The following is a 10921-nucleotide window of genomic DNA, read 5'->3' on the forward strand; positions in this document are numbered from 1 at the left end:
ATTTTGAATCGAATTAAAAAAATCTTATGATAAGAACTCTAAATTATTCATAGCCACGTGTAACTTTTGTAGCCCTTATTCTCGTGGTATCAATATTATATGGGGTCATTAATCAAATTATTGAGATATGTTGTCTAGAATTGTTCAATTTTTTGAATTCCTTTATTTCATAGTTTTCAATTATATTAATTAATTTATGAGCTTTAACACATAATTATACTACAGTGTATTTGCAAAATGATGTTTAAAAATACAGGTAACCTTTGCATTGTAATAAATAATGCAAAAAATACTCAATTTTGACAAAAATAAAAAAAAATAGTCCGAATTTCCTTTGTATTACCATACAATAATTTTTGTTCCTCTTTGTTTTCTTCAAATAATAAAATATTAAATTTTTTAATTGATATTCGATTAAAACTTGGTTATTTTATCTATTTAAATCAATTTTTGATTTAACATATTATACTTATAAACATATTATACTTTATGAAAATTTTCCGTTTTCTGAAACCTGAAAAACACAATCCTTAACAATGCATTAAACAATGGACACTTTTTCTAAAATTGGTAAGACTTGATACAATGCAAAGCTTGAACTACTCTATCAAAGTTAATATATCCTGATGATCTAAAAAACATCGTAACTTAGGTTGTTAAATTAAGGTAAGTCACTCGTCAACTTTTTGGATAAGTTCACGCAGAACCTCTTACTTCAAAACTTCTATCAAAATTCAATTTTTTTAACATATATAATTTCAACAATGTTAATTTTTTAACATTCAACAAAAAACTGCTCAAAAAGCTACAAGGAAGCAAGATTTGTGAGGGACTATTTCTTGTGATGGAGGGATATTTAGCAGATAATTCTGCAAATCTGCACATTTATTATATTTGATATCTTGGACTTTTAGCCTCAAATACTTTTACTAGGAGAATATTTTCCATTATGATATTGCTAGAAATATTTAATATAGGGATTAATTTATATTCTTAGAACAATTTTACACCTTCCTTCAACAAACTTTGCAAAAAAATGAAAATATGTCAAATAAGTCAATAATTAAATAACACCATTTTTTCCCTGAAAATTGCATATTTTGGCCAATATTTCAAAATTAACATCACTAACCCCAACTTTTTCTTTCATTATTTTAAAGTACTCGATACTTGTGACTGATCAGCACTTAAGTCGTAAATAGCTTGATTTAAGAAAATGTTTTATTGCCTATTTAGTTTTTAAATACCCCAAAATATGTTCCTTTTTAGTGCAAAAAGGTCACACAATAATTTACGCGCATTATTTTGCAAGATATTTTCAATGATAAATATTATTCCAAATATTTTACGTAAATAAGATAATATTTTTTGCCATATGTACATCTGATAAAATATAATAAAGGTTTAAGTAATTAATGAAAGAGTTAAAATTTAAGTGGAAAAGGTCAACTTCATTGTACCGTAGATCAGTAAGATGAACATTGACCCCCTATTTTCTATGCGATTTTGAGTCACTCTATATGAGTACTAATCCAAAATATACTTCTCCATAAATCCTTGATTTAACAAATTTCACGACTTACCTTAAATAATGCAGAACATACGGATAAAAAATAGAAATGAAAAAAAAAGATGGCAGGAACTAAAAGACATAGAGATAACATTATCGTTAATATTGTTAAAAATTAAATCCAAAATCATTATATTTCAGTCTCTGATCATGAATTTGTCATCTTTACTGTGTGGGTTAAGTACTTGATCATTCTGTATGTTTTGCAAACAGATACGCAGCATTGTTCAGGCTGAAATAAGGAGGCGGGACCTAATCTATACGGGAAAAGTTTACTGTGACGGCAAACTAAAATATTACTTTTATTTATGTATTCCTCATAAAACCAGAAAATGAAATAATTTGCAACCTTAAAATGCATTAGCATAATAAACAACAATAAAACTTATCAATGCATTTAAAAAAGTTGCTAGTTAAATCCCATAGAGCTGCTTATAAATAGATCACTTATATCGACGAACTTGTCAATCATGACGTTATTTTGGTACAAATGATGTATTTCATGTGCTATGAGAGTCAGATTGAGGATTTTTTAGCAATGAAAAATGCGTTTTATTATAAAATAGAATGTCATTTCCAGGTGTTAAATAGGCTATTAATACCAATGTATATCCTTTGTTCAGTGCGATTATTCATTAACTACTAGTATCGAGAGAATGTATTTACATAATTGTGTCGTGTTTTTATGTTCAGGTTAGTTATATTTTACATCGAGGTGCCTCATAAAATCATTCTTTCGCGAGGGCATACACTAAATAAATCTGAATCACTTTTTAAATATAAATAAAGAATATGTTCCTTAACTTGAAAAGTGCTGCTGCTTTCTTTCAATCGAGAGGATGACATTATAAGTACACAAAATATCTGGTAAAAGTCAAACATACTTCGACATGGGTCTATTTACTTGTTGAAATTTTAACTATAAAAACGCGAATTCTATTCAAAGTAGCAGCACTTTTCAGAAAGTGCAAAGTATACAGAAACAATTAATAGCTTAATTTTTTTATTTCAAATAGGGTATGCCCGGTATTTAAATTTGTTAATGACCTACATTCAGTACACATACTATGCATTCATCACGTGACTGTCCATTGTTGGGATCAAACTTCATAAAGTACAGAATAGGTTATACTATGCTATTTCCATAATTATAAGTTATCTGATAATAAAACAGCTGAATATAAATAAATTCAGCTTTAAAACAATACCCGTTTTTGCATTTCTATTTTCCGTTGATTTCTCATGGTAAGCCTTTACAGTGCTGCGTAAAAGAAGATGACAACCACACTAGGACATTCCATTAAAAAAAAACCCTAAAATTAGAAATTAGCAAACAAACCTGAACTCTTCAAATTGTACAGAGTCAAAATAGTTTTGTTTCTGTATGAGTAGATATTGAATATTTTATTCAGTGTTTATTTAGTTTTCCAGTCATTACCTTTGTCTTTTTTCTCTACATTTACACTAGATACCTATCCAACAACAGCATAACCACAATACATTTAGTGGTCTGTCACGTATACAGAGTCTTTAATTATTTATACAGGGAAATGACAACAAAATGTTTGCTTTAACCTTTATTTTGGCGAACATTGACCGTGGCATAGTATTTTGTGGGATGCCAATTAATACACACAACTTTTGGGCAAACCCACACAAATTCAACAAAATTCATCAACACAAACAAGTCATATGTTCAAAAATGACCACCGAGTGTAAACCGCGGGTGGTTACTTATTTAAGTGTAATTAGTTAAATTCACAATTCAAGCACAAAACAAATTATATCAACATATCAGCAAATATTTTACATATAAAATGGTTCAACACTTCAACCCCCTTCACAGTTCAATGGTGAAAACTTCACAACAATACAAAGTTTATGTAGGCCTTAGTTGCTTTGGTGTGCGCAAACGCCACTCCTGTACAGGTTATGTCACGACATTTCACGCAGACAGCATCTGGTGCAGCAGATGCTGTAAAATACAAGGAAAAGCCAGCACCAAGAACCAAATATGCAATCATTTAAACTTCAAATTATGGGAATGGGTGGGTGGGATATTTAAGACCGATGCAAAAATTTTCTAACAAATATTATAAAAAAAACTTGACAAAGAAATATTCAACCTACTCTGTATCCAGCAAGTTGATGAAAAGAATGTTGATCCCGAGCTTTCCGACTTATATATATACCCAAGGCCGCAGGCTGATCCCGACCAAAAAATTAATACCTTTTCCCGTAAAATAAAGTCATCTGATTTTATATGCATAAAATAGATGATACTTTTTATACAGGGAAATGACAACAAAATGTTTGCTTTAACCTTTATTTTGACGAACAGTGGCCGTGGCATAGTATTTTCTGGGATGCCAATTAATACACACAACTTTTGGGCAAACCCACACAAATTCAACAAAATTCATCAACACAAACAAGTCATATGTTCAAAAATGACCGCCCGGGGTAAACCGTGTTAGTTGAATGCACAATTCAAGCACAAAACAAATTATATCAACATATCAGCAAATATTTTACATATAAAATGGTTCAACACTTCAACCCCCTTCACAGTTCAATGGTGAAAACTTCACAACAATACAAAGTTTATGTAGGCCTCCGTTGCTTTGGTGTGCGCAAACGCCACATGACAGCGAACAAACGAAGGAACGTTCGTAGTCATCCCACACATGGGGGAGCACCCAAGCAACTGACAAAAAAGCCCCCACAGACCAATATTCTTTATGTCTTGTTTAAGGGAACACATTGCCTTGCTTTGACAGGAAAAATTCTAACCCTCTTGGATATTATGTAGAAAGAGTTTATTTCCTAGGTCATTGAGGTGTACTCCATTTGGCAACAGAAATTGTGACATGTTTTTCAATAAATCGGGGTATTTTATGTAACAACACCCAACTCTAAAACTAATGAAGCAGCTACCCTATTGGCCTTAAGACGGGATCGCTCCATTGCTTTATTGTCCCCGAGTACCTTAATTTATTTCGTGGCAGCATCTGTGACCAAACAAGTGTAAAATGTGGGAAGCGAGTCTTAATAGTCTTTAGATGGGATTTAATTTTTTTTAATGAGAATATACAGATCAATTGATCGCAAATCGTTTGCCCCACAGTGAATAACCAAAAAGTCTGGGGATTCCTTATATTCTGTCAGAAAAAAGAGCTTTCTTTTAAGTCCCAAAAAATTCAAACCTGAATATTCCTGCCACCAGATATTTATTTTCAATCTATCCAATCCAAGCATACTGATGCCATCATTGGATTCTTAATAATAGAGTTGCCCACACACCAGACTTTAACTTCAGGAACCTCTACAAATTTTTTGCAATAATTTGAATGATTCTTGTTATATCTACACAATTACAACTTATTTGCCCCCAAATTTGCCCAATAGGGCATCTTATGTATGATTTGTATGCCCTAGACTTCCAACGCCCTGGTCCATTATGACATCTTGTGAACAACCCGCTTCAAATGATTCAGTGGCTGCCCCGATACGAAATGAATGGGCCCTATAATGTCCCCGAACCCCCAAAACCTGAAGTGGTTTTTTTAAAACCGAAGAGAACTGATACCTGGTAAGGGGATTTTTTCCACAGTGGATAAATAATGGCCCTTTACTTTTTGGTCTTACTGCAAGATAATCTATTAAACTTGCTACTGGACACAGGATTCCTTCACTTTTATCAATGGCTTAAGAAACCCACTTTCTATCCTGATCATATTTTGACATTCTTATGTGTACAAAACCTTGGAATAATTAGCTTCAAAATGAACATCAGTCACTTGTAAAATTTTATGTACACTATTACCAGTAGACAATGTCTTCTTCTTCTTCCAATAAAGTGAAGGGCCGCTGCTGCGGCATATTCTCACTATGTTTAAAAGCGTGTACGTGAGGGGGAGTCCACGCGTCTATTTACAATATTAAAAAACTGATAAAAACATGTCCTGCATGATTTATGGTGTTTTATATCCCTGAATCCTGGTCTTAAAGGACTCCAGGGACATGGCCGTGATGGTGTTTTCTGGCAGCTGGTTCCATATCCTGATGGTAGTAGGAAAGAACGATTCCTTGTAGACGTTGGTACGGCAGAATGGGATCCTGTACCGGTGTTGGTGTCCCCTGGTGGCTGCTCCTGTTTGGCTGAATTGTGGGGGCAGGTCTATGGCAACGAGGGAATGGACAACACGGTACATCATAATAGCCTTTGCTTTGATTCTGCGTTGTTGTAGACTTTCCCATTCTAGCTTGTCGATCATCGTTGTGACACTACTGTTGTAGTTATTGGTCACGAACCTAGCTGCCCTTCTTTGCACAGCTTCTAGTTTGTCAATGTTTTTCTTTGTGTGAGGGTCCCAGACAGTGGATGCATATTCTACCTGGGGTCTGACCAGTGTCTTGTAACATTTGTCCTTGATGTTGCTGGAACAGGGCGAGAGGTTCCTCCTTAAAAAGGCAGTGGTGTTGTTTGCCTTCTTACATACACTATCAATATGATGGTTCCACGATAGGTTGTTGGAGATGTTGACCCCTAGGTACTTGGCCTTGGTGGTAGTGGCTAGCTCCTTCCCATGGATGTAATATGGGGTTATGTGTTGCTTCCGTTTGGTGGTGATACGGATAACCTCGCACTTGTCTGGGTTGAAATGCATTAGCCAGTCTGTTTCCCAATCTTGGAGGTTGTCAAGGTCCATCTGGAGTTGTTTGGCATCTGCCTCTGTAGTGATGGTCCTATACAAAAGGCAGTCGTCCGCGAATAACCTGGCCTTGGACTTCACTCTAGAGGGTAGATCATTTATGTATGTCAGGAATAGCAGTGGGCCGAGGACTGTTCCTTGGGGCACTCCAGATGTTACCGGTGCGGTTGGTGAAAAATGGCCCTCGACCAATACCTTTTGTGTTCGTCCGGACAAGAAACTCCTGATCCAATTGAGTAGGCTGCGCTGCCTCGTACCCCGTAGTGGTCTAGTTTGGCTAGCAACCTCTCATGTGGGACCTTGTCAAACGCTTTGGAAAAGTCCAGTAGCACTGCATCGACCTGGGTGTTGTTTTCAATACTCATGGCGAGGTCCTGGATTGTTGTTATTAGTTGGGACTCACAGGATGGCTTCTTCCTGAACCCATGCTGGTAGTCGGTTAGGATACTGTGATGCTCGAAGAAATTCATCAGGTGGCTGTGGATGATGTGCTCTATTACCTTGCAACACACAGAGGTCAGGGACACAGGACGATAGTTTGCAGGCTTGCTCTTATCACCCTTCTTGAATATAGGCGAGACATTCGCGGTTTTCCAGTCCTCAGGTGTTTGACCTTGGTCAATGGATGCCTGGAAAATCTTGGTGAGTGCTGGTGTAACAGGGTGAGCTATCTCTTTTAAAAATCTAGTGGAGATCTCATCCGGTCCAGTCGCCTTATTGGGGTTGAGTCCTTGCAGGAGCTTCAATACACCCTTCTCTGTGACTCTGATGTTAGGTGCCGATGGGGTGGAACTAGTGCCTAGGGATGGAATATGGGATGTATCCTCTGTGGTGAACACTGACGAAAATTGTTGGTTCAGGAGAGAGGCTTTTGTTTGTGGATCTCCATGAAGGTTCCCGTCAGATCGAAGTGGAGCGATCCCAGCACTGTCACACTTCTTACCCTTAATGAAGGAGTAGAGTTTCTTACTGTTGGAATCCTCCTGCACCGTGTCTGATACGTACGAGTTATAGGCACTTTTGCATTCATGTTGGGTTGATTTCTGCAGGCGCCTGTATCTCTGTCGATCCTTATCCTTGCCTGATCTTTTATATGTGTTGTAAGCTCTTCGTTTTCGTCTTGACAGTTGCTTGATCTTTCTGTTACACCATGGCTGGTTAAATCTACTTGTGAATTCCTCTATTCTGAGAAAACCAAAGAAGGTTCATATGTAAGCAGCTTTGAACAATGTTGTTTCATAACTATCGCTACAAATGCTCGGTAAAACCCTAACAACTTTAGTAAGCTACTGCAAGGTTATAGGTTGCCTTGCATCTGCAAACCTACCAGTTCTTCTCATACCCTCAAGAAACTTTACAACCAGAAAGTTCTTTGTTTCATCAACCCAATTGTGGATTTTGCATTGAAAACTAATAGAAGATAGATAAGATTTAGCCGTAGCATAGGAACACTTCTTAAGTGACAGATAAGCAACAAAGTGAACAACATCCCTAAGAGGTGGGGGCCATGAACTTTCGTACCCAAATTCTTTCTGGAATTTATAAAATGAATTTTGCCCTGTTTCCTATGCTGTCTTAGTGTTTTTCAGAGATTGAGGCATCTAGCAATTTATTATTTGAATCTGTAAATCATGTTGACTAATTCTACTGGAAGAGGGTCTGGTGTGGTGCTTGCCTCTGGTGCCAACGTCTTGAAGTGGAACCACTGTTTGCGAGAAATAGAATCTGCAATTTTGTTATCCAAGCTACCAATGTGATTTGCCCTAAATATAACATTGTTGATCATCAGTCTAAGAACCAAATGTCTTAACAATTCCATAACTCTTTTGGACTTGGAAGATTGGGTATTGATGACACTAACTAGTGAAAGGTTATCAACATGAAACTGAACTTTTTTTATGTAGCAACCTAGGTCCCCATATCTCTATTGCTAAAACTACTGGTATGAGCTCAAGAAAAGTCATGTCTCTCAAAATTTCTTGGTTGTTCCAGTGTTTTGGCCATTGGAGAAAAAACCAACTTCCACTAAAGTAACCCCCACAACCTAAATGACCTGAACCTGCACTATCTGTAAATAACTGTAAAATGCTAGAATCTCCCCATACAGTACTAGGAAAATATGATACCCCACTGGAATGGTTCAAGAACACCAGCCACATTCTAAGGTCACTTTTAATTCCGACTGATAATCTTATATGATGATGTGGCTTGAAAACTCCACTAAATGCATCATACATTCTTCGAATAAAAGCTCTACTAGATCCGATTGCCTTTGAGAAAAATTGAGCATTCCAACTAAAGACTGCATTTCTTGCAGTGTAACTTTTTTCCTATCTAAAAATTTTTCGATCAGACTCTTCAGGATTTATGACTTTGTCATAAAGCAGAAGTTTTCTCATGGGCTAGTGGTACCCCTAAATCCCCTGCAAAGTTACTAAAAGTAGACATTAGAATTTCACATTCATTACTACCAGACCTACCTGCAAAAATAAAATCGTCTAAATCATGATCTAATGTATTCAATCCAGACTTGAACTGAGTAAGCCAGTGTAGAAAAGTTGCAAATGTTTCCCAAATTCTGCAACTAATGGAACAACCCATGGGAAGGCATTTATCTATGTAATATAATCCACCTACAGAGAAACTTAACAAGTCGAAATCTCCTGGATTAATTGGAACTAAACGAAAAGCACTTTTAATATTCATCTTACCTATCAATGCGCCCCTTCCCTTTGCAATCATATTGACTACAACATCAAAAGATGTATACTGCACTGTACATAAATCTGGGTCTATAAAATTGTTGATCCCTTTGGAACTAGGATAGGATAAATGGGTAATCATTTGCCACCCTCCATCAGATTTAGGGACAATGCCAACTGGTGAAATGTGGAGATTGGAAATTGGAAGTTGATCAAAAGGACCCATGATTCGGCCAAGCTTTATTTCCTTACTTATTTTATCCATCAACTCATCATGGTGTTCACTTGCAGACTTAAGATTTTTTAAAAACACATGACACCTGCTTGGGACTGTATAATTCATTTCAAAACCCTTTGAAAACCCATTTCTCATATAATTAGCAGCATATTTATCTGGATATGGCTGCAAATATCCATTTAACTTTTCAACATTAATAGAGGAATTTCATAGGGCCCATATACCTTTGTGATCTTGGGGTTTGGGTTGGGTGTGACATAATGGGTCTAATTTGGGGTTGCCCCTACAGTGGTCCCCTTGGGTTACTTGTGGACATCCCAACATAATTCGATTGAGGGCACAAATATTGTCGATGACTCCCAGAACATTGAATGCACTTATGCATGTACTGGCAAGAAGGTCTGTCACAATGACCCTTGAAGTTGAAATTAGAGCACTTGTTGTAGCCTGGGCTGTTTGGTTGAATTGTTATTTTAGATTGTGGGGATAATGACATAAACATAAACCATAATTCATAGTCTACTTTAGACCAATCTATGGTGGGATCGATACTGCAGCGAAGTCGAAACTGCTCGTCAAATTTCTTCCATCTGAAATCCCCCTCCCCACATCTTGATGCCCCGAGTCTTATGTCATGTAAATATTTCAGCAAACCTTGATAAGATTCTGGGTGGGCTGAAGCATAAATGCTAGCGTAAACTAAGAATGCATCCGTCCATCTACTGATATTTTGAATCTTATTGCTAGGCTTAACAACCTCTCTTGTGACCAACTCCCCTTATTCATTAAAAAATATTTTTTTTCTCTGAAAATTCTGTCAGGGAAGTGTTATCTAGCAACAAACTTATCTCTATGTATGCTGAACTGATGATTTTAGACTTCAACGAGTTAGAAACATTGGTAGCCAATTGTGCATAAATGCTATCTACATATTGATTCTCATGACTAATGCTTGTACCTGATTGAGATTCAATGCCCAAAGCAGGCACAGGTGCTGGGGCCAGTGGGAGAGAGTTTGATTTTCTGGCACCATCTACATTCTCTTAGGTGGCGATGCTTCCTGAAGGACCTGGTTCTTGAACTGTATGATTATCGTCAACTGCTATCGCTACCGCTGGTCGCTCTTGTCCTGACCTCTGTGACCTTGATACTTTCCCCTCGTTGTCTCTAAGTATGCAATTCCTCTTAGTCTTAATTTTGGGAGGCATTTCCGCTCGTTAGAGTAAATAACAAACAAAAAAAAAAAAAAAAAAATAATGAATTGTAATTCACCAAATACAACCTTTTTTGATGAATTTGCTAAGGGCAAAATTAGAAACAATATATTCAAAATGGCTGTCGTGTCACATTTAATCGGGCTGTAAATCCAGCACCATCCATAGAAAATATATATGCTGGATTAAAATGGTATCAAGAACATACAATCTTTATTACCCATTAACCAAAATTTAAATATATTTAAGACTGATGCAAAAATTTTCTTACAAATATTATAAAAAAAACTTGACAAAGAAATATTTAACCTACTCTGTATCAAGCAAGTTGATGAAAAGAATGTTGATCCCGAGTTTTCCGACTTATATATATACCCAAGGCCGCAGGCTGATTCCGACCAAAAAATTAATACCTTTTCCCGTAAAATAAAGTCATCTAATTTTATATGCATAAAATAGATGAAAGTATAGAAGTTCTCACT

The 10921-nt window shown here is 36.3% G+C and overlaps 1 pseudogene; it reads right to left on the minus strand.

Annotated features, from left to right (window-relative positions):
- Nucleotides 1-4558: 4558 nt before the first annotated feature.
- Nucleotides 4559-10433, minus strand: LOC134271197 (uncharacterized; annotated as a pseudogene).
- Nucleotides 10434-10921: the final 488 nt, after the last annotated feature.

The sequence above is a fragment of the Saccostrea cucullata genome, unplaced genomic scaffold (assembly GCF_032062105.1).
Source record: "Saccostrea cucullata isolate Sc308-1 unplaced genomic scaffold, CSIRO_AGI_Scuc_v1 ctg8845, whole genome shotgun sequence".
NCBI lineage: Eukaryota > Metazoa > Mollusca > Bivalvia > Ostreida > Ostreidae > Saccostrea > Saccostrea cuccullata.